This window comes from Balearica regulorum, chromosome 12 (genome assembly GCF_011004875.1).
Source record: "Balearica regulorum gibbericeps isolate bBalReg1 chromosome 12, bBalReg1.pri, whole genome shotgun sequence".
NCBI lineage: Eukaryota > Metazoa > Chordata > Aves > Gruiformes > Gruidae > Balearica > Balearica regulorum.
In genome coordinates, this window is record NC_046195.1 from 3303367 (window position 1) to 3327903 (window position 24537).

General features: G+C 38.5%; 1 protein-coding gene and 1 long non-coding RNA gene across 10 annotated transcripts in view; one reads left to right on the forward strand and one right to left on the reverse strand.

The window, feature by feature from the left end:
* The window catches only part of PEAK1 (pseudopodium enriched atypical kinase 1), a 118520-nt gene that overhangs the window by 30614 nt on the left and 63369 nt on the right, over nucleotides 1–24537 (forward strand). For 5 of the 9 annotated variants that reach the window (XM_075764695.1, XM_075764703.1, XM_075764698.1 and 2 more), the window contains exon 2: nucleotides 21418–21590. The exons of 1 other annotated variant lie outside the window; for it this stretch is intronic. The gene's annotated coding sequence lies outside the window, so the exon portion shown is untranslated. Of the gene's footprint in view, nucleotides 1–12068; nucleotides 12234–21417; nucleotides 21591–24537 lie in introns of those variants that run through there. 3 more of the 9 variants (XM_075764696.1, XM_075764697.1, XM_075764699.1) reach the window with 3 other exon arrangements.
* Nucleotides 23303–24537, reverse strand: part of LOC142603520 (uncharacterized) — a 45360-nt gene continuing 44125 nt past the window's right edge. Inside the window, exon 4 of the long non-coding RNA XR_012837469.1 lies at nucleotides 23303–24431. This is a non-coding gene — a long non-coding RNA (uncharacterized LOC142603520). The remainder of the gene's footprint in view (nucleotides 24432–24537) is intronic.

The following is a 24537-nucleotide window of genomic DNA, read 5'->3' on the forward strand; positions in this document are numbered from 1 at the left end:
TCAAAAGAATATGTAATGCAAAACCTCAGTAAAAACTATCTGTTTACAGGAAGATAACCATTATTCTTTTGATAATATGTATCAGTAGTGACTATTTTAAAGAACCTATGGTTATCCCTTCCTTGTTTTATTTCATATTTCTTCTGTTCTATAATATTTAAGTGACATTTTTTCTCCTTGTAGCCCCAAAATGTTATCAAATAGCCTGATCACTTGAAGACTTCTTATGTTATGACATGCTGTTTAAATGCCTTAAGTGGAAGGTAAATGTTAGTGTGGTAAAAGAGAACTTTAAGAAAGAGTAAGTGCCATATACATTTAGCTTTGAAAAGGCAGTGTAGTGCTGTGGTTTGCTGCTTGTAATATAAACTGATGCGAGTAAGGGATTATTTTATAAAAAGGAAATTGCAATTAAGGGAATTGCATGTTCTTTAATTGCTGCCATTTCAGAATGATCTACAGTGAAATGGTGTTCTATGTCCTGGTTTTTGGAGGAATATAACAGGCATGGGCTCAAAGGCATGTCTGGTTTTTAAGCATTTTTATCCTATATCATATAGTAATTCTGCCCATTTGATTTTGTGGAAAGGAGACTTCTCCGGTTATGTAGATGAGGGGAGGGAAGGTACAATAGCTCATATACAATGCCTGGAAAAAAATCCCTCTCCAAAACCCAAGGCATTTTCAGCATACGATTAATCTAAACTGAGAAATGAGGTGGAGCACCTAAAGCTCCCGAGCTCCTGTTCCTATGCCTTAACAAAGCCAGTGGAAGAACACAGCACTTCCCTCCTTTTCCACAGAGCATGACCCGCTGTTCCAGCAAGCTACTGTAGCATTTAGATTATCTTATTTAGGAGACTTCAAAACAGAAGAAAAAATAAACAAGTTTAGGATCAGATACAAGTAGAGATCTGGCTAGATAACTTCTCTCTGTAGGCAAACCCTTGTTACTAGTGTTTGTGCAGAGTGAAAAGTAGTTTTGTAGTAGTAAAGTTTATATTCATAGCAGGAGACACTAAGAAAACTGAGCAACTTGTGTTAGGGTTATTTCTGTTGGTTTTTAGACATAGACTGCAGTTCTGGCCATAACAAATATTGTTTCATAATAATTCTTCTTCTCCAGATACTCTTACCAATCACTGTGTTGCCTTTTGTAACTAATGCCTGGTGGGAATATGGATCACCCTCATGTCCAAGTACAGAACTTGAGTGTTTAGTCCCAGGATGAATCTGTAAGGTATCTTTTTTCTCTCTCCTCGTTCTCTATATTGTACTGTCCAGGTCAGTATTTGATGGTAAATGTGAATTCTATCTCTGGATATACTTAATGTGTGTAGAGTATTTTATACCATGCACCACCAGACTACACCTACATATTGTCTTTTTAAAATAGCAGATTTTAAAGATCTTTAGCATTTGCCCTGTTGAATAATTTTCAAACCTTTTGATTTAATTGTCAACAGTGCAAGTTTCTTAAGGTTCCTGATATTTTGTCTCTAATAATATGGGCTTTTTCAGATGGATAATTCCTCTGGTGATAAGTTATTCTACAGAAGAATGTTTCAAGAATATTTATTGACTTATAGAGCCTAATGGCTTCTGAAATGCTGTATCCTGATGTGGTCTGGAAATCTGAGTAGATATCAAATTCTGTTTGTTTGTCCTTTGGGATAAGATTAATGAGCCTTGTAAATTATTAAGGACTATGCTCTCATCTTCCAGACCTGATTTCTCTGAATAGGAGCTGTATGCTAAAAGCTACTCATTAGTAGGTGAACTGATAGCTGAATGTATTTATTATTGATGGCATGGTGGGAATTTCCCTCTGTGAAAAAGGGTGGTAGGCTGATAGAAATACTTTGCATGGAAAGGTGATGTTAAAAGATTTGCCATTTTGTGCATTTATTTCTGAAGACGTGTTTGTTTGATGGACTCATGCCGTGGGGTACCTCTGCATGAAAAGTTATCACTGGGAAGTAGATTGAATCTTGTCTTGCACTCCTCTTACTGTTCTTAGACCTGCGAGATGTTTATTCGAACTCTGATAGAGAATTCCTGTAAAAGCAGTACAATTTTATTTAGCGTATCTTCATCAATGTATTGTAAATTTGTATCACTTTCTTACCACGCAAAACTGGGCTGTTAAGCAAAGCTAAAGCAATGAAGCAGAAGAGTCCTAGGTTTCAGCATGGCTACTTGTAGTATCGTAGATATTATCAAAACCAGTTTCAAAGCATTATTGGCAGCCATAAGGCAGAAAAAGCAGGCATTGTTCTGACTGAACTCCTAATTCTCAAAGTCTGAATCTGCTCTTAGAGATCTGTTGAGACAAAAGTTCATTATTATGTATCCCTTTTAGAGAATATATTACTAGTATATGTAGGATAACTTCTAATGTGCAGATTTAAAATGTCTTACGAAAATAAATCAATACCTTAAAGTGAAACCCAAACCTCAGAATGCCAATTTCCTTTAACACATAGCTCATTAAAGATGATTAATGACTCCTGGTGGTATATCTCCACTTAAGCCTATCTAAATCTGGATTGCCACAGTCTTACTGTGTGCCGTGTCCTGTATCACTCCCACCCTACTGCCATGTGCCCACTCCCTCTGGCTCCTCATGGTAGCACTTGCAGGGTTTCCAGTTCGATCGGCTCCTTGAACTGGCTTACCGTGGGATCCCACAAGCATCCCTGTATGTACACAGGAAGGGACGGAAGCTCAGAAGGCAGCGACAAGGGTAGGGCTGTGCCAGCCCAGGTTTGATTTAAGATGTTGTAGATACACACCCTTTTGAAACATCAATCATTTGGAATACAGTATCTCCAAGTTTCCGCTGAGCCTGGAAGTTTCTAGTTGAAATGGATTTTAGATGAAGCAGAGAATTTGCAAAACAATAGAGAGAGAAAAATCGTAGCATGAGTCATAAGCATGGGACCTTCCACCCCTGTATGGTTAGAACTACTGAAATCCCGTGGATTAGTTAGCAGAATAACTGTACTTTCCAGCATGTAATCAGCTACTACGTGCCTATTGTACTTTTGAGTTTGTCAGAATAAAAGCACCACTTTAGTCATCAAAACTTAGTGTTAGTATAAAACTCTGTAGTTTATGACCACTTTTTTGAACAACATAGCTTAGATGATGTGCTAAATTAAATGTTGATGTTTATGTTCAATGATTTATAAGTTGTTGTTTACTTCTCATAATGTCTGTGACATGACAAAACACAAAGTGTATATTTCTTTGGAAATTCACAATGTAATGACTGAAAAAGGAAAAGGAGGCAGATACAATGTATTGAGCCATTTGTATTAAATGCCAAATAGAAAGTGGAGTAATTGTAGTAGAACATTGGCTGTACCGGACTTGCAGTCCACCTGCACTGGCTAGAGGGAACTGCCAGGTTAAAACAGCGAGGAGTGTAAATGGTCTTGCTCAGAGGTCACTGCAATTGCAGATGGCTTAACTGAGTGTGTAGTAATAATAAAAAATAAAAAGTGGTATGTAGAGTCAGTCGTAACTCTGACACAGCTACAGTTAGAATAAGTCAGAATCTGGAGAAACAAACTGCTTTTTAGCTGAATGTGGAAGTATATCCCAACATTTTTATTTCAGTTTGAAACATGAGCTTTTGTAGTTACCATAGCACAATGATAGTTACTGTAAAATGGAGTTAGATCTTTATTTTTGCAATTGCTTGTCTTGTTTGCTTTGATGTTTAGTGACAATCATAGGAAAACAAATACTGCTTAGAGGCAGCAAAGTGGCAGTAAGTATCTAATAGACATTGGTCGGTCTTTCTCTGGTTTTCCTTGTCAACCATATTTGTCATTGAGAAGCTCAGAAGTCATCTGCAAAGCTTCTACAAGATTTTGATGATGTCAGAATGTCTCATTGGAGTAATTTTAACATTGAGCTTCAGATGAGATGGTAAAGGATTTCTGCCTAGATCAATTGCTAGATCATTTCCTAAACCTCCAGTAACTCGTATGCGTTACCTGTCAGCATGCAAAGCTCTGTGGCAATTGGCCACGTAGACTTTGTCAGAAGCAGGGCTCTATGGAGCCTTCTGAGCCAACTTGACCTTCTGAACTGGCTTTTGAGGATTGGGGAGGCTTTTCTTAGAGCTTGGCTTCCAGGCAGCTAGCTGTCCTCGTCATCCTGCCTGGTGACTGCAGCAGTAGTTGGAAACTTGGAAAAACCTTCCATTCATGGGACTTGATGCCCGCTGGTATGTAACAGCATCGGATGACAAGTTCGTTGCTTGCTGTAACAACTGCCAGGATGTTGCTTAGCTCTTCTGTAACTCATCAAGCAGGCAGTTTGGCATCCTTGAGAACATACTTGAAAACACCAAAGTATATTGTCTTCAGAAATGAAATACTGAGTTCCACACTCATCCCCCTCTTCCAAAACTGCTTTTAATTCTAAATTAAGACATGCTGTTAAACTCTGCTATTTAACCAAATTGATACTTCTTTAGTGGTTCAGCGATGGCATTATTCACAAAAGAGACTTTTCTCTTTGCACATTTGAGAGGATAATGCAGCCAAACTTGGAATTTAACTAAGTCCAGAAATATTTCTCTGTGTGGAATAGTAAATCAGTAGTTCAAGCAACTTTTCATGTCACCGTTCTGAAGATTTTAATATCAAATGGTATATCTGTATTGCCAAAGTGAAGTGTGTTTAAATTTTCTTTGGAATTTAGAATTTTTCTGACGTGGGGTGCTTAAAAGCTGTCACCTCAATGTTTAATCACTTAACTACTTTTACTCCAAATCTGCTCCCTACTCATCATTGTCATATCCCTCCCTCGTTTTTAGTTTTACATCACTCTCTCCCATCTCTTCATGTTTCTTGAGCTTATCTTGTGCGGAGAACAGAAAGTAAATTAAAGCTAGGATTATATCTATAATGGCACTGCAGTCCGGTAAAGCCCAACTTCCCATCCTTTCCTGGTCATTCATTTCCACTTCTGTGCTGCCTCCAGTGTTGTGCCAGCACATGTGTTTGTGCAGCCGTATGGTGAACCGAAGCAGGGAAGTGATTCAACCGGAGAAGGAAAACCCTGCCAAAAAAGACCAACTGCCAGCACAGAGCAATGTTGTCTTGGGTGATTAGGCTGGCATTGGAACAAACAGCTGGGAGAGAAAAGGTAGGAGGTGTTTTAAGTTTGTTCTTCTGCTCAAAAAATGATAATGGAGCCACAGCCTAAAAATTAAGGTTTTGCCTAAAAATAAGTGATATGTAAATTCAGGAAGAAAAAACACCCAACAAACAAGCAAAAAACCTGAGCAGGTTTAATTAAAAATGATTGGCACTTATTAGTGCATATTCTTGTGGTTTTTTTCAAATGCTTGTGTTGATTTAGCCCAGGTCAGTTCCTTACTAATTTAAAATAAATCAGTAAAGTATTCTTGAGTAAATAAAGCATACCCATAGTAGCAATGCTGATGAGGCTTAGGTAAACTACTTGACTGCTGAAGTTTTCTTCACTGAAACAAGGTTTTCAGATGCCATTTCTGCAAGCCAGTAGGTTTGCAGGTTGCAGTCTCTTTCAGGTGCACGGCAGAAGTGGATACTTGAAATACAGGTGTGTCAGGCAGTGGCTAAACTTTGCGCAGCCCCTGTATACTGGGCTCAGCCTGCTGAACTGTGCCAGTAGGTTTTCAATGTTCACGTTTATGAGCACACTGCTCTATTGACTTGCTTTGGGTCTATCTGTGTAAATGAGCAGCAGAAAGGTTCCTTGTGGTTCAAGTATTCACTATCACTTTTTCCACTTATTTTTCATTTTTTCTCTAATGCTAGAGACAAACTTGCAACCGCACCGTTGTTTGTATGCATCTACTACTGTATGGCTTGCAGATAATAGTGATAGAGTTAAAATAGATACAGTAATTCAGAAAGTATCCACAAAAAGAAGTTATTTCTAAGGACATAATCTGATCTAGTAGCTTGCTGCTGCTAAGGAAGTTCCTGAGCACTCTGCCCTTCCCCTTCCTCCCCACCTGCGCTGGTGCTACCACCTCAGATCTTTGTCAGCTGATTTAACTCACTAACTTGGCAGAATATGAACCTGGCGAAAGCAGATTGTTTTCTGCTGTGTTAGTGAGTTGATGGGCACAGAAGAGGAAGCAGAACCGCATGGCTGACAGTAAAGGCAGGGAAAGGGAATCCTCACTCTTTCGTATGTAACAGCATTGTGTAACTTCACTCTTAATGATACAGGTAATGCAGATAAGGAGCGCTGCTTATACCATTAATGCTATGTATGTGTAAGGTATCTTAGTTGCAAAGGCTGTCTCCTGTGCCGTCACCTATAACATTGAAACAATGCTAAGATGCTGTTAGCAGTGCTAAAGTTACTGGAATTAAGTAATTTTATATGATAATTAATGGTAAAAATTAGGAAAAAAGCAATTAGTATATTATGCTCAGGAGGAACCTAATTAAGGTTGCAGTGAATATTTCTGAAGTGAGAAAGCAAGCCAAGATGTATAGTTATGTTGGCAAACTCTCTGAAGTCCAGGTAACCAGTGAAACCCAAAACAAGGATGCTCAGTTTGAGTTTTTGTTGTATAACAGGATAGAGGAAGAAGTGGTCATTACAGAGCATTTCTTTTACCTTCATTCTGTGTGTCAGAGAATTCAATTCTCTGTTCAGTAGGCTGCTTTTAGCATAAGAAGGCTCCTTGTAGGTACTGTCATCTGCTGTGAAGGGAGAGCAAGACAATTTGGAGTTCCAGGTATGCCCTCCAGAAGGGGGGAGGTCCGATGGCATGCCCCCTCTCTGCACGTGGCGGGGGCTGCTTGGCACACAACGCTTCCAGGGCACTCTTGGCTTTAGTGGTCTGTGCCCAAACTGCTGCACAGCGGATGATGTCTGGCTATGTGGTAAACCAGAGCGAGAAACTGGTTCAGGTTTAAAATCTCTATAAAATAAATGAGAGAATATTAATGACACAGCTTTCTTCATTGTTTGGCATCTTTTGCTGTTCTGCACTGTTGGAGTGGGCATTATTAGTTTATTATTTATTAGGTTATTAGTGCTCAGATCTTGGCCCAAGAGCCCCTGCTTTGATTTCAAGTGATCAGAATATAATTCCAATTTGTGTCTTCCTCCCTCTTGTTTGTCCCCGTTTGTTTTAACCTTAGTAGTACATGGTGCGTAGCCAAGCTGAAACACAGCTGTAAGCTAGTGCATAGCTCATAATTCAAAGAGGAAGAAATACTTTCCTTTTAGCTTACAAAACAATGGCTTAAGGGCTTTTTGCTAAAAGGGGGAAGGACCTTAATGCATGTTCTTGATACTTTCTACAGTTGATTTTTACTGTGAAGCATGAACCTTTAGTTTAAGTGTAACTTCTGAAACTCAAAATAAGAAGTGTTTGGGATGAACAATGAGGTAGACACCTGACACTGTTGGTTAGGTAGCTTTGTCACTGTGCTCCTAAGGTCGTATTTTTCTGGGGAGCATGTTGTGATAGCATTAGCTATCACGGCTTCTGTCTTCTGCCTTCCTTCTATAATACATTAGATGTAAGCTATATTAAACTTTATTACTTGCGAGCCATGTTACAGCCAACAATTTTCTGCTGTTTTTTATTGTTGGTTTCCTACAAAAGAGGTTCTCAAACTGTAGTCAGCAAAAATGTATCAAACAGCTTATTTTTAAACGCGAAGTTTATGTGCGAAACTAGTCGGTCTGCATGAAACCAAGTGGCCTGTTTGATCATTTGAAAAATGAAGTTTAGGAAACAATCCTATCCAGGTCAAGTTCCCTCTCAGCCCTCTGGCATGGAGGAAAATGCTGACAAGTATGATGCTTTTATTCAGAGTGATAGCTTGTAGAGGAAAAAGAGCTTCAGTTCAATATGCTTACGCAGATTTTTTGTTTTTTACTCTCGTTAACTGTCTTCAAAGATTGGGGAATAACCAGTTTCTTTCCCTTACATAAGGAAAATCTCCTCCAGATATCTTGAATTGCAAAGGGAAAGAGGATTTATGGTTAACCTTAGTATACATTTCTAAATATTTTTACTTGTTAAGTAGCTATTTTCACAATGGTACGTGCTTTCCTGTCTATATAAATTTTGTGTAATGCTCAAAATTCTGTGTGGAAACAGGTCTGAGCCTAAAAGGAAATAATGGAAATTACTCTTTTAGCCATACTTCTCAGCACCCAGCAAGCTAATGCATGTGTCTGAAAAAGATGAAGTGAAGGGAGGCTGCATGAAACCAATCAGAGCTGTTAAGCTGCAGCAATACAAAACTGTTTGTATTTTAAATAAATGGTTAAAATAAATTCCTCTTGGTTAGTGCTGGACTATTTGAAATTCCCCTAGGTTTAAAAGGAAAAAGGAGAAGCAATTTTAACCAGTTCATTTGATAGAAAAATGACCTGCAGGTGGGGTTTGAGAGAATAATAGGTGGCAGGTTATAGTGGGGAAAATTGTGGCAGAGCAGCAGCTCAGACTTAGCTACATTTATGCAGAGTGGGCAGCGGAGAGATGTGAGGAATTCCTCACTGCAAATGTTGCAGAGCACCAGCATAAAGCACTCATTTTATTTCCACTGACTGCTAATGTACTGTAGCTGTTCATAGCAGTATTATGTTTATGAAGTCATATGCCGAAAAGTTTTAAAACATCGGAAGTGTTACATAGTATGCAAGTATCAGTAGGTTTTCTCCCATTTATGTGCATATTTTCAAGTGCACTCATATGTGGAAAACCTAGTGTTTCCTCCAGTCTTGTCCTGCTTTTTTTTCCTTAGTTCCTAGAGTCCTGAAATGTATTTAGTAAATATTGGATTTTAGAAACACTTCATATAGTCTACTGAAAACGCAAAAATGGATTATTTTTTTCAAACCCTCGTAACTCTGCCAAATTAGAGGGATTTTATGAAGACAGCAAGAATTCTACAGCCACCAAAATTCAATTATACAGTGAATTCTTAAGCAGGAAAGCTCAGTTGTGATATGGTAGCACTGGAAAATGTCTTTTTCCTCTCCTTTATCTTACTCTTGGGAAAATCTGAAATGTACTTGCTGCAAATTAACAACAGAAAATTGAGATTGCTTGGGCAGACTACAAAAATGAAAATATTCTCATGAATGACACCTGCAGGTAGTTTTTATTAAATAATGGAAACCAACATTTTTAATGCTGGTTACAATATTTATGAGCACATTTTTGATCTGAAGAAATACACTCTAAAATTTCTGCGTGGAATACATTTCACGTGCGTCTCCTGTGGGATCTTTCTATTTTCTTTTTTTAATAATACACACTTTGGCATTTGAGATACTGGAGATTAGAAGTGGGCAGTTTCTCAAAAAAGTTAATAAAACACATTTTGTAGCAGCAAATGAACAATATCAATCGGTAGAACTACCAAGACTCTTGCACTCACACTTGACCTGGTGTAGAAGCTTACAAAAGAGAGGAAAACTTTGTGTGGGGTATATTTTGAAGCATTTTCTTAATACAAGATGCTTACCCCAGGGGGACTGTACTTGTAGTAGGTAGTGACCTTACCTGATCTCAGCTGGAATTCATTAAATGCTCCTTTAGTAATGAACAGTTGCAACAAGCTGTTTCCTACTGTAGCACTAGTGTACAATCAGGTAGTAGTAAGCTGAGAACAGCAACTGTGCCTGTAACTGGTTGCTCCAGAGTGTGTTTCAGTGCAGGCAATAGTTTCAAGTCTGAGGGAAACCTTTTTTCAGAGCCCGAGCACTGTACTAGATCAAAATGTGTTCTCAAATGTTTTGTGACTTGTACTTTTGGAAGAGAATAATAAAGATCCCAGTTGGCTTTTGATACTGGAAAATAAAAGTGAGTTCCAGGTATTACACTTACAACTGTAAAAGTATAAGATGACTAGTAATCATTCTTCCTTCTCCTTTACCAACACCCACTGTCTGTTTATTTGCAATCTGTTTCACTGCTATTATTTCTTTTTTTTCCTTGCTAAAGACAGATGCAACTAGAATACAAAGTCTCATTAGTGTACTGCCTCTAGCATGGCTGTGTCTCTACAGACAGGGTAGAAAGTTACAAAAATGTAGTGAAGTGCTCATTTGGGGGTGGGGAACAGAGCATGCAGAAGTTTATTTCAGCTCTGCAAAGCATGAAGACACAGAAAAATTATTTGGTTTCTACTACAAATCTTAAATGTTTTTGCTTATTTTAAATCTTCTTTTACTAATGCTTGAACAGTTCTGTTGCTTTCACAGTGAACCTGCATTTATTTTCTATGTAGTTTTTCCCCTGAAAAATTTTCTCTACCTTTAAACGTGTCTCTCTGTTCTCACTACTCTGAAATTCTTTCACCCTCTTCTCAAATGCATCTGAATATGACATGCAGTCTAACTTGAAAAGAATGCAAAACAGGAATGCAGGGCGGAGAGTTGGAGGTATGGAGCGGCATCCACTCAGAATGATTACATACATCAGGACGCTTCAAACTGGAAAATAGGTTGAGGGAGGCCTGTAAAAGAAATCACAAATCATAATGGCATAGGAAATCCTAAATAGAGGTGATACAAAGGAACAAGTTTCTTATCTGTTTTCTTCCCCACAACAAGAACCTGGCAGCTCAAAACAAACGCACAAAGGTACTTCAGACAAAGCTGTTAAGCTGTGGAATGTCCTTCCACAGGATGTTGTGGATACAAAATTGTAAATGGGTTCAAAAAGTAATTGGATAAATTTATGAAGGAAAATTCCATGTGAGACTACCAAGTACAGAGATGCCATTTCTTTCTCAGGAAGTCTCTAAGCTGCAAATTGCTGGAGATCAGGAGAGGTCTTGGAGAAAGTGTTGCTGTTGATGCCTTTATGCTCTGGGCTGATGCCAGAAGCAGGCTAATGAGTGAGCTGGACTTCTGGTCTGATCTACTGGGCTGCTGGCATCTTGTAAACTGGTTTTGTCCTCTCTGGGGCTTTTCTCGAGGTATTTATGATCCTTCTGATCTTCTTTTCAACATCTCTGATTTTTGGCAACTCTGCTTAATCTGCAGTTTGTTCTGTTATTCCAAATGTCATCAGCTGAATTGCATCACCCCTTCTTAGATGAAGTCTATTATGGCCAGTTAATACTTACTGTAAGTTAATCGTTTATCCTGTGCAAACGGATCCCTCTTACTTTTCCATGACAGTCAACTCCTCTATCCTTAAATTTCTATTTAGGACGAAACTGTTTGAAAAAGTAACTTGTTACTTCAGCTTTTCCAGTTTGAAGTTTTATGCTGAAATAACATATAATAAAATCATTTTCTAGAGGAGCATTTAACAGATTTCTCTGTAGCTTTGGCCACTGTTTTATTGAAGCACAACATTCATTGAGGTCATCTCTCCCTGAATAACTTCTTTAGTTAATTGAGCCATGTCGCTTTGGCCCCGTGGTCTGCACCAACCTGTCATCGTTCCTGTCCAGCAGCAGTCCTTATTTTTTAATAAGGATTCCCCCCTTGTTGTTGTTACCTATTTCCTCCTTTCCCAATGTGTATTCCTGAGGAACTGTTTATCGGGCACGGGTTTTCAGATACGCGTGGTATTTAGTGACTCCTTTCACATTACTGTTTTGATAGTACTTTACTACCCTATTTTAACTTTGTCTCGCTTTTCTGTAACTGAAGGTTTCAAATAAACATTTTTCTCTGGCAAGAGAGTTTAGAATTAAAGCATCCAAGGTTCTCCCTTTACGTATGAGTTCCTATATCAACACAAGTGTATAATTCTTACATTAGGCTTGATACTAAACTTCAGTATCACCCTTTAATCTGTTTCTTTGGAAAATGCTCTGTCCTATTTAAAGCATGAAGTGATGCTGCAGCTAGACTGCATTGTTACTCTAATGACAAGTCAGAACTAGAGTAATGTTTGCTGCGTGTTGTCCGCTGTCCTTGCCTGTTTCCGTACTGGACAGTACCAATTGTTTCCAACTTGCAGCTGGTTTATACAGCTCAATCTGTGTAGTTGCCAAAACCACTTCATGCCCAACCTGTCTCTAGTAAGAGTTTAAAGAAATCATCTTCCTTTTCTTCAGTTCTTTGAAAGATGAAGATGCTTCAGATCGTGATCCAAAACTTCCTTGGTGTGTTCAATTTGTATGCTGTGGAGAAGTGGTTCAACGGCTGGTTTTAAGCAGTGCAAAGCTATGTTGCGCATGCTGAAGAAAGGACAGTGCAGGTCACGTGCAAAAGAATTTCAGGTAACTTTTGGGAAAAAACTTGAACCATTGAATACTTGCTGAATTTTGTGTCATTTAAATGCCTAGTATGTATTTTAACATACTGTTTCAGAAATATTAAGTGCTTCTTGCAGTTACAACTCTAGTTTATTTCCATCAGTGTTTTTAAACTGCACTCAGAACAAGAAAAAGTCCCTTAAAATACTTGAGGGTGGAGAAATAACCTAGTGAGAAATCGCAAAGCCTCTCTTTAATGCCCTCAGACCTTTGCTGCAGGGTGTTACTGCAGTGCTGTTTGCCTTAAGGTGGCTTTTCAGCAAATACTACTAGTTTGGTTAAATTTGTCAGTGTTCAATTGGATTTTTATATTCAGAGCGCTGTAAATTTTGATCTGTCTTCAAGCTCTGGTTATACAGTTGACTGACCCTGCAGTTCTGGTGATTTTAACTGAGCTGCTGTTCATTTTCTGACATTATCTCACTAATTCAATGCCAGGAGTATTTGCATTTCTTTGTCTTCTGGCTATTCTGACTAATTTGATTTGCTTTCTGCTGTAGTCTCTTGCTTTAGATTTGCATATTATATTAGTGTCTTTCTCATTGCAAGGTCAAATGGTGGTACTTTGAGAAGTCAAAATGTGTGGATTGGCTCTTATCACACACTGAATTTAACTGTCATTTATGTTCTTGGGCATACTGCATTTTTGATCGGTTTCATTTATCTTAATACCTGCTTTTAAGTAAAACTTTGACACTTTATAGCAATACATGGAAGATATTTTAGCATAGTCTTATGAAAACAATTTTAAAGATCAGTGTGAATTCTTGTCCAGAGCAGACTTAAAATAAGTGTTTTAAAATGTTAAAATTCTTAAAAGTATTAAAAAGAAAAGGAATTGGGACTAATGGCCCATGTATATTGGGCTTAACATGCAAGTAAAGATTGCATGCCTGACACTAGTGAGTAGAAAAATTCAGCTAAAGCATTTCTCTATAGCTTCCTGCTGAATTAAGTTTTCTTTGTCTGGCCATAGCTGTGGGAAGAGCTCAGTGCAACACATCTCTGGAATTTTCCAGCTCTGTCCGGGATGCACTCTGCTTGCAGCCACGAGCCCTCTCTCCCGGGGCATGCTGGCTTTCTGGGCTCAAGTGATGTTTTGTGTTAAAGCTGAGTCAATTTTCTGGGCTAAGTACTTCTGTGGCAACCCACACTGAGAAGGGCAGTTTCAGTGTAAGTGAATCAGGAAACTGCGTGTTTGACAAGCCAGGGAAACGGCAGGACTGAAAAATTGAGATTCCATTCTGACAGAGCTATCAAGGTCATTCCTAAAAATGCATAATTCAGAATTGCTCGTTTTGGGTTGATTTTTTTTTTTTACTTTCTGTTTTAACAAAAAATCATTTTCTACTTGCAATCCAATATTAATCTCAAATCTTTTTTATTTTTTTACTTTTTAGTTTTTCCCACCATGTGAATTGTTATTGATTTATTTCTTGTTATTTCCATCCACCAGAATTTTTACAGGAATGTTATGATTAACTAGCAAATGCTCTGATAAAGTCTGTGCTAAGGGTCAGTCAAAATATATACCAGCTTCCTGCCGTATTACTTCACATCCTAAATGCTGGTGATGTATTTGGTTCAAGGGACACACAGGGTCTTCGCTAAAGGAAAGAACAAACGGCATAATGAATCAACAGTACATATGGATACAGCATCATTGACAGTCAATCTCTACAATTAAATGGGTGGCAGAGGGCTGCATTAACCTGCTGTCGTTTTGAAAGTGATATGCTCAAGAAGGAGGTGTTACGGTTCATATTGTGTTTATTTTGGTACTCAAATTGGAGCTGTACAAATGTTCTATCAAGTGCACTGATGGTGGAGACTGTCCGTTTGCTTTTGTATGTGGTATTAACTTATTCAGCAGGCTTTAAACAGACTCTCTTCCTTTTCTCTCAGGAAATTCATTCTGCACCATTTTACATGAACAGATTTCACAAGGAGAATGCCATGCGTGCATTCAATCTGCCACTTTCTCTTCATATCACAATTCAGTGAGACTTTCTGGTCACCTTTGTTGTACATCCCTGAGCGTTTGGTCCTGTGGGGATGTTATTTGAAGCAGAGGGCCACATTCTGAGGCAGCGTGTTGATGGTGGGCTTGTTGGGGATGCAGCCCTGGAGTTGTATCTGGAAATAAAGTGCTATTTCACATCTTTCTTTGTTGAATTGAAACCGAGGAATCAACATTATATATTCAAGAGCAAGAAAAATGGTATTTGCAACAGGGTGTAATTTTATTTTTATGGTCCCAAGCATTCTTTTCTTTGCAGTTTTGGCTAAATATATTCATGATACCTTGAGAGAGGGGTATACATAGAGGTGCAGGGGTTTTAAATTGCTTTTGTTGTTGTTGTTTCTCGCTTATATAAATATATATTATGTAAAGATCAAAGGTGACCTAAAATGAGGGTTTGTAAGAGATTTTGTTCATCCAAATGATATTTTTTCAAATATAAAAGATGGGAGAAAAGAAGATAAATTTTAAGTTTGTTGTCTCAAATTTTGGTTTTGTTCAAAGCTCTTACTTTCCCAAGAGATCTTGTTGTTACCAGAATTGCTAATAAGCCAGTGGAGTCAAGTATGTGCTAACAAAAGTAATGTTAAGTATTTAAATAAAAACCTCTCCTCCTAGTTGGTCTCACACACTTACTCTGCAGTTATTTAATTAATTCTCTTCAGAGGTTCCAGGACACTTTTCAAGAGCAGATCTGCTTTTTTATAGTATTATTTGAAAGTACATATGGTTTTTCTTTTAATGTAAATCTTTTCAGGTCTGCTTTATTTTAAAATTTTTATTTGTGTATAAAATTTATAAAGTTAGATTATGACAGTACTGTTTCTACTGCTTCTGAAACCCCCTTTAAAGTCTGCCTTGCATGATCTGTCAACTCAAATTATCACATTTGCATCTACTTTGTAGAGCTTGTGCAAGTAAAATATCCTTAATTTGTCTACTATTTTATGGTAAAGTTAAAGGGAGAAGATAAGCCAATTTGTTCACGACTATTTTGAAATACCGCTTAATACATTTATTTAAAACCAGAAAAGTTCTGTTATGATTGAAAGGAAAGGGTGGGAAGAAAATGGCAAATCCCAGTGTATGAAGCTGTAGAAGTCTTGTCAAAGTCTGAGTGCTTGAGAAACTTTAAATGATCTTGTTTATTTAAACAAGCGGTTAAGAATTTGGTCAGGGAAGCCATGGGCTTTAAGTTGCATAAAACAGAACCGGAAGGGTCACGAGACATGACGACAAGGCACGTGTCTTGGATATGATTTATAGAGTTAAACGCAATTCAGGTTTTGCATATGTGGAGAAAGTTATTTCCAGTCTTGAAGTAAATCTGGGGAAATTTGAAGAAGTCCAGTTAATTTCTCAGATTCTTCAAATTTACATGCATACAAATGTTGGAGGGCAGTTTAATGTTGTCTATATTTGTTACCTTTTAAATAACAACAACATGAAGAGTAAAGCATTTATTTGCAGGGGGGGGAAAAATATTCACATTATACATCAAAGTAGAAGTAGTGTTCCTCAAATATTATAAAAATGAGTATTTTGTTTCTACTTCAAGTGCATTTTCTTTATTAAAAAAAAGTCTTATGAGATGATTTTGAGAAACCTAGAAGAAAAGTCTGTTTCTGTTACTCCCCTAAAAGTTAAGGTTGTGCTATTCTTGTGCCAGTGGGCAAATGCTTCTGCAGAAACACTTTAGAGGAGAAAAATATCCGAACAAATCAAAGCCAGAAGAATTTTGCCACTTTTCATCAGTGATGATGTGCTACAGGGAGAAGTTATCCCATCATGAAGAAGTGCATGGTGGTAATATGCAGATCTGTACACATAAGTGAACAAATATGTTTTAGGAGGGTTATATAGAAAGATTTAAGCTAAGTAGCAGCAGCACACACAGGCTAATAAAGCAAAGGAGAGGACTGCAAAGCATGTTGTACTTTTTTTTTAACTGATGAATGGATCTTGCCTGGGATGACTGGTATGTGTACAAACTATCCTGCTATGTTAACCCACTTTTAAAAGGTGTAGTAGAGAGACACGATTTCATGTGTGTAGACGTGTGTATACAAACACACACAGTGTTCAGGATTTATGGAGAGGAGTACGGGATATTGCAGTGACAAAAAGAAAGTCTAAAAGTCCGTGACTCTTGTATTCAAAAACTTGTAATAATTGTCAAGTATGAAGAAAATCACTCAAACCCTGCTACTAAATCAATATTTCTCCTCCTCTTGGCACTCCCCTTGCTTATCTTTTGCCCGCAAGATGTAAGGAAAGACTTCTTTGCATTTCTTTTGCTTCTGTCAAGCTATGATAATGATGATCTTAAAACTCCTCTGCAGTGGCAACTTGCAGTACTTCAGTAAATTGTGGCTTTTGTCAGATAAATTGCATTGGTAAAAAAATCTTCTTGATCCCCAAAACCTTCATTTATCTTCCCATTAAAAATATATATATTCTCCAACTTCCATTCTTCCCCTTTAATCTGTAAAGCACAGCATATGATGTGGTTTCTTTGTTGATTTTAGAGATAATTTTTAGCCTGTCAAAGCCCTTCTGTCTCAACAACTTTGAAACAAAGATTTTTAAATAGATGATGAAGTGCAGCTGCCAGATTAACAGACATAAGAAAGTGGAAGGGGAGGATCTCGCAGATGGTTCTAATAAAACTCGGCAAAAAGCAAAGGAGTGTGGTGGTGGGTGGGGGAGCGGATTGAAATTTAAATCGTAATCCCAGTGCAAGTTTTGGGTTTAGTTTGTGAAAGAAAGTTGCACAAACAGCCATTTGAGGGCTTGGGTGGGGTTTTTATTGTTGCTTTCAATTTTTCCTGTTGCTATAGTACTGCTGAACTATAGGTTCCTTCTTCCTGTATCCCGATGTCCCTATTGCTACCTGGGGCTTGCATTGCTGTGCCAAGAGTCCTCCTCTAGAAGGCCATATGCAGGTATTCATAAGATTTTTGTCAATGTGAAATACCAGTAAAAGCCTAGATTTTCAGAAACTGTTGAGATAGGAAATGTTTCTTGTTGTTACCGTAAAGAACAGTAAACTGATGGTTTATTGACAGGTGCTGCTCCTGTTCATGTCTTCTGTCCCACAGCACTGTACAGCTCTTTGTGAATTTAATACGTTCCTTTTGGCTAAGCTTGAAACTCTCTTCCCAGCTTTAATAAACCATGTGTTTCTTTACTCTAGAAGTTTGTACTACGTGATTGATTCATAAGGATGGATGACAGTTTGATTACAGCGAATTGTTTCACCTTTTTAGGATGGCTACCACAGCTATAAGATGTAGTATTTTCTGTTCTGTTTAGGGTCAGCTGGATGTGGTCACAGAATGGTCACTACATGTATATTCAGAGTATGGTTTTAACCTGTCCCTGGATGGTCAGACTACAAGGAAGATAGCTGGTGGTTCTTCTGGGCAGAGGACCTTATTTTCTTTTTTTCTCCTCCTCTTGCTAATCTTTCCTTTCCTCAATGAAAGGAATAGTGTTCAGAGACCACATAGACTCTTGGCCTACACAGTAGCCCTTTGGGATGTGTCTTCATCTTGTGGTGTCAGAAGATTTTCAAATCAGTGGTTCAGGAGTAGCAAATCCTTCAAATGCATGAGTAAGATAGTTGTTTCTAAGAGTCCTTAAGCATGAGCAAGTCATTAAGTACTTCCTTTCTCTCTGTGAATCAGTTCTATTTTAAACAGTATGTTCATGTTGTTTAATATTTTAAAAGAGAGAAGTTTTGACTTTTAAGCTCTCTTTTTCTCAGTCTCTTTTCCTGTACATCTATGAATTTATATTAAAATCAGAAGCATAGCTGGAAAGGAAGGCATGTTCCCTGTACTGATTCATTCCCTTCCACTCCCTTCTTTAAGAGAGGATACAGCATCTACAGTGTTTCTTCACCCAAGGATAGAATTTTGAGGTGAAGAAGTTATTACTTGCTGAAGACAGAATGCATCCTTCCTTATTACCTGATCAACAGTTAGGTAATGCTGTCACCTGAGCAGCCCATCCACATGTGCAGTAATAACTAACAGCAGTATGCCCTCACACTTCAGAGGGAGCTCTAGAAATTCTTGTCCTCAGATCAGTATTTTCTGTGCCAGGTGATTCTTGCAGCCTCCGTGGCAAAGCTGTTGCGCATCCATTGGGTGCGGGAGGCGTGCGAAATTTTGTTGAAGGAAATCCCATGGTCTAATGAAATGCTTTGATTGTTGATATTGACCCTGTGATATTGTGTTATGCTTTGCTGATACAGTCGATTTGCAAATAATCTGTTTCCCCTGTCTTTACTGTAGCATGCAAAAAGGATAACCTAAAATGCATATTTATAGTTATGTATTTTTACAGGGTTTCGTGTCCAAGATATCAATGTGCTGATAGATTAAACAGCAGAAATGTTGCCAGAATCCTACTAGCTTGGCAAATCTGATAACCATTGAAAGCAAAGAGTAGTTCTTAGGGTAAAAATCAGGCAATGTACAGAATGCTAAAGTATCACCAGTTATTCACAGCCCGTGAAGACTTCACTTGCTGGCAACAACATTAATAGGAAAAAATATTTCCCAAATCTTTGTTTCCTTGTGGATTTGCCTCAGTTTTTTGCCTCCTTACACAGTCAGCAATCATAACTTGATGGTTTTTGAAATGTAGACTTCCTGTTACTAATCTTGTAATTAGGTGCCCTTTTATTCTTGGGCTGTCACTCAGATTGACAGGACAGATAGCTCCCAGCTTTGGCAGTTGCTAGAAAGTAGGGAATGTTTTGCAGAAATGGCTTGTGATTCATTTGTTTAGCATTCCTTGCTCTTTGTTTTGTGAGGACAGCTCGTATGGGACTGAGTCACGTGGCAGCTCTTTTCATACTGAATTTTTACAGCCTGCAGCCTCTGAGGGAGACAAAGAAAAAAACCAGGGAGGGATTTATCTGTCTTCATTTACTCTATCGATGTTAATTGTCAAATATAGAGCAGCAGCTAAAAGGACGGATTTCATGTCATCTTTGTCAATTCACTTAAAATGTTGTATATTAATCTATAGTACTGAGCACTGAAGCATAAGTAAATACAGAGCAGTCAGGGCTTGTGCCAGGGTTTGAATCTTTCCGAGTGGTAAATTGCACTTTTTTAAAGTCAGTGTGCTGGTTTTGAGTACAGTAACAACTTTTATATATGATCTCTATACCACTTACTGACTTAGCTACCTTTTACTATGCAATATGCTTATGTTGGAGATAAAATGTTTTCTGTGGCACCTATAAAATATGCAGGAACACCTGATTTATATAAAAGCTGTGGTAACGAATCTGTGCCATCTCCAGTTTGCCAGAGTTTTTGGAGTGCAATTCCGCAAGGAAAGGCAAGTGACAAGCAAACCTCTTCGCTACTGCTGTGCGAAGGCGGCAGAATTTTAGGACGGAAGTTAAAATGCCTACATGCAACTGAAATTAGAAAATGGATGTCTATGTTGGTATTTTATTGCAGTATTCCAGCTTATCTACATTTAAAGAAGTAGCACAGTTAGAAATGTAACTGCATTTGGTTTTGTTAAGATTTTGTTACTTTTAGTTTAGGTAAGTTCCTGGGATAACAGTCCTGGGAACCTTGAGGATATGTACATTATTTGCTAGCCCTTGGTGAATTTGAGTATTGCCATACATAGTATGTATGTAAGGACTTACCACCTTACCGCAGTAAGGACTGTGGTATTCTCTCAGCGCTCTTTCTGGAGGCTTTGCAGGGCTCTGCTCTCCTTTCTGTTCTTCCTCTACATTGTATTTCTGGCTAATCCTGTCTGCAAAAGCAGGTTGGTTGGTAACTCTCTCAGGCCGGTTAGGAGGAGAACATTAAATGTTCTCCATCCAGAGTAAGCACTTGACTTATGTCTAATATCTCCAGTTAGATGATGAGCCACAAGTTGCAGTTTAAGACTAAATTAGTGGCTATTCCTTTATCTGTCTTCAGTAGGAGGATATTCACCCTTCTCATTAATTACATTTTTAAGCACATAATGTGTATTTTCTGTTATGATGGCTCTTACCTCACCTGTTGCTGCTCAGCTGCAACCCTATTTCAGTGTCTTCCTTTCAAATGTCCTAAAAAAGTTTTTTGTTGTGATAACCATTGCCAAGGTATTTTGGTTATGCTGCTCAGCAGTTGATGGTTTTGCCTGTCATCCTCCTCAGTGCTGTCTGGCTATTGTACAGTCTGTGTATGCTCACCAGGCTGTAATTTCTTTTCACAGAAATTATAAAGTGCTTTGCTCCATATTACTTGTGACTTTCATAATACAAACAATTTTTTAGGGCATTTGTGTTACTTTCTTTCCACCAACTTTGTCATCCACAAAAGTGTTCGTAACTGAAGTCACAGGAGCAGAATACCAGAGGGGCAGGGGGAAGGAGGAAACAAAACCCATGGTACTGTCTCCTTGAGTCACTTAAAACACTTCTGAGAATTTTAGAGGCACAGCCTGGACACTGTCAGAAAACCAGCAAATACTTCTCTGCTGCTCTGTTAGGAGATGAGCATGCCTATAAATGTCTTCAGTTATGCTGGATTAAGGTGAAGGTTATTAATTTGAGTAACCTACTGGAATGAAGGTCTAACCACCATGAACTGCTCATCTGCAAACATAAGTGACATACCTTGTTTGCTTTTGTTCTGTTAAAATGTAATATACGTAGCTAGCTAGTTTTTTTTTCCTAGCTCATTCTTTATATTTTGTTTGGAAATTGTAATTAAAAATAAGAACGTTGCTAAGATTGCCTGTTCCTTTTCCTAGGAGGAGTCCTTAATTATACCAGCTGGTTTCTACAGGCCCTGTTTCAGTGTGTGCGCTCCAACCCGTGCTCTTACTGCAAAGCTGGTAGTGGGGCTATATAGCAGATAAAAGGAGACGGCAGCAGTATGCTCCTGGGGTTCAGAAAAGAAATTTGAATGCTAAGGAGGAGGATGAAAGTCTGGTGTGCCAGCCATGCAGCCAGAATTCTGAAAAGAATTCAGGTGACTTTGTATGTGGCTTTTGTAGCATTGCAGAAATCAGGAGGTCACTAAAGAAGGAAAATGAACAATAAATTACACTTGTAATTTGTTTGAAATAACATCCTTGTCTGTCTTTCAGAGAAAATGTTGCTGTCCTGACCAGTAGTCATGAAGAGAAGGGGGTGAAGCAAATTTGTCTGGAGAAGTAAGAAGTTTAGAAATTTTCAGCAGGATTTATTGCCAGTAGCTGCAGAAGGTTTTGCAAAGCCAACCGTTGGCATTAGAATGGATGAAATGCCTCAAACTTAAGAGGTAACTAATTTTTCTGACATCTTTTTATTTCCCTGATACAGTTTCATAAGATAACTTGTATGGATTATAGAAGATGTTGGTTTGCCACTATCAGAGTTTAGAGTAATCTTACAAGACCCAAACATTGGATGAATCTGTAGTTTTGTGAGTTTCGCTTATTAGCAAGAAGTTGGAATTTTAGTATGCGATGGCTTACTTGGTAGTTGAAATTCCTTCCTGAGGGTTCATCCCATCTCTTCAGCATTGAAAACTAAAATTAGATTTTGCTATTACTCTGTTAGTAATTGTCTTCCTACCAAATGCCTAGCAAAACTGCTATTGGGAACAAGTTGTAGAAGCATCTCTGTACCTGTTTTTAGTTGTATGGTAAGTAATTTATCTGACTTGTGAAACATATGCAAAGACACACTTATATAGTGTGCTTATGTGTGTGCTACTTTTTAAAGTCAAAGTGGGAGTAGAAAGACGCTAGCTTCTCCTAGCTATCCAGTTGTAGGCTCTGTCCCTTTGTAAAAGTGGGCAAAGTGTAACCAGTCACTAAAAACGGAACGTTTGGGGGGAGAGGAAAAAAAATTACTACACCTTTAGTAGTCCAAGATGATGATTCGATGTCTTTTGAGAGAAGAGAGTAGTAAGATGATCTTCGTGCACTTCTCAAAGCCTCACTGAAACTGTGTACAACAGAATTTTCCATGGTTTGGTTGGTTACGCTGATGGAAAACAGTAATGTAACTGGATAGATCAAAAACGACATATCTCCATGTGTCTTCCATTTGGCATGAATGAAAAAGAAATCTGTATGAGTTGTGTTTTTGTTTGCTATAATTTCAGAAATGTTAAGAATTCAGATTTTCAGACATTTATAATTGTTCCTTCTTATACTACCTGCTGTTCTTAAGAGGGAGAGGGAACAGATCTGACAGTATTTTTGTGACTTTGGTAGAAAAACCACTACTGCATTTCTGAACTGTACGAGTATAGCTGTTCTCTCTTACCCTAGTCCAAGTAAGTGTTAGTGCCCTAGAATAATTCTGTCCTAATCTCTGTGAGGGTTAAAGGCAGGATTTTAGAAAATGTTCAGCATTAACGTGACTGTTCCTATCTGAAATCCACATTAAGGCTCCTTACGTCTCTCGTGATAGCACAGTCAGGCCTCCCAAGCAAAAACTTACAGCTTTGGGTTGGTCAACAGGCTGGTGGGGTTTCTCCCTAACTGGTTTCTTGTCTTTACCAGTTGTCTGGTTTGTTGCCAGAGTTGCCTGTATATTCTATTTATTTGTCCTGCTGTGTTGGCAAGAAGGGAGGGCTTACAGATTCCATTCACCTGCAGTGGTGGCAAATGAAGCTCAAAAAGGACTTAGAAGACAAATGTTATTCTTTAAAGTTTTCAAATTTACTGTGCTCTCTTTATTGGTTTTTGTCTGTTCTCCTTACCTCTTGCGGTCCTTTCTCTTCAAATGTGTGCACACAGAGGTCTCTAATTCATTGATGTGTCTAATGAGAACAAGAGAAAAAGGCAGTTCCAGTTCTCATGTCTTTATTTTGCAAAAGCTGTGGAGCTGGGGCACTTAAGTGTGCTTTCAGATTTCTACAAGACACTTAAGAGCCCAGAAATATGAGCAGCACAAGTTAAAAAGCAATACTAATCACACACTCTTACTCATTCTTACTAAGGAAAATGTACCACCGTGGCATGTCTTTATTCAGCAGGTTAGGAGAAGATACAAAGAGCTTACAAGGGTCGTGTTTTAGAGGGAAGATTCTTAGAAAACTGAAAGGTGATGTTTTGTTTGTTATCTTGTGTATTGCTGCCTGGCAGAGTAACTTCTTTATGCATCCAGTCTTTGTCAAAGCAGCACTAACTGTAAATATACCAGGGATAATGGCTTCAGCTGAGGAAATAGGTTCCCATAATTGTTGCTGTATTCAAATTACTATTATTTAGCTGATAAAAGTGACAATCAGTGCCCCCGGCACAGGAACAACAGTGCTGTGTGATAGATTTCTCTGCTGGCACTGGAGGATCTTAATAGGCTGAACATCAAGAGGTTTGTGCAGTTGGAGGAAGTGCTGGGGGAGCCGAGTGGGAGGAGGCCTGGGAAGAGCCAGGGGTTGCTGTTTTGGGCAGATCTCCTTCCTGCTGGAGACGCTCTGGAGTGCCCTAGGTGGGAACTGATGGAGGATGCCACGTGAACGGATTCTTTCTGTCTGAGAACAGCTGGAGGATGTTGCATGGGAGGTGCTCTTGGCTCCGGGATTTCAAATGGGAGGGGTTTCTCTCAGCTTGAGAACGCATTTTTTCCGCTTGACTCACTGAGTGAAATCTAAATGAGTGATAAAATTTCTAAAAGTAATGTTGAATTGGTTAGAATAATAAAAAGTGCATTTATCATCAGGAAGGAAGAGCAAAATAAGGGGAAAGAGTCAATGATGAGGAAGTCACCACCTTCTCAATAACAATGGAAGGCTGTAGGCAGCTGAGCACACCTCTGGTCAACCCCTGCCACTCAGTAATTTACCATCGGAGAGAATTTTTCTGAAACTGTTATCAACCTCCTCTCCCACAAGCAGTGCCTACACACATTCCTGTAGGGACGCTTTCCATGGAAAAGACATTATGTTACAAATGTGTTGGCATAGGTTAACTTGTCATATAGAATGCAAGCCTGTATGTGCATGAAAGGAAACTGCCCACTAACTCCTGCGGAACCCATTTTTTCCCAGGAACAACACCAGCCTTTGTTTCTTCTCTTTGACTTGGCACGTAGAGCAAGGAAGGAACATAAATACTGGCACTGGAGTCTGGTGTGATCGATGTATACTGTAGATAAAGCTAGGTACCTGCAGAAGACAAGGAGGGGCTATTGGCTTAAATGTATTTTTAAAATAACCATAAAAAATATTCCTTGAATGATTTTACATTTCTACGCAGCATTTCCTTTGTGCC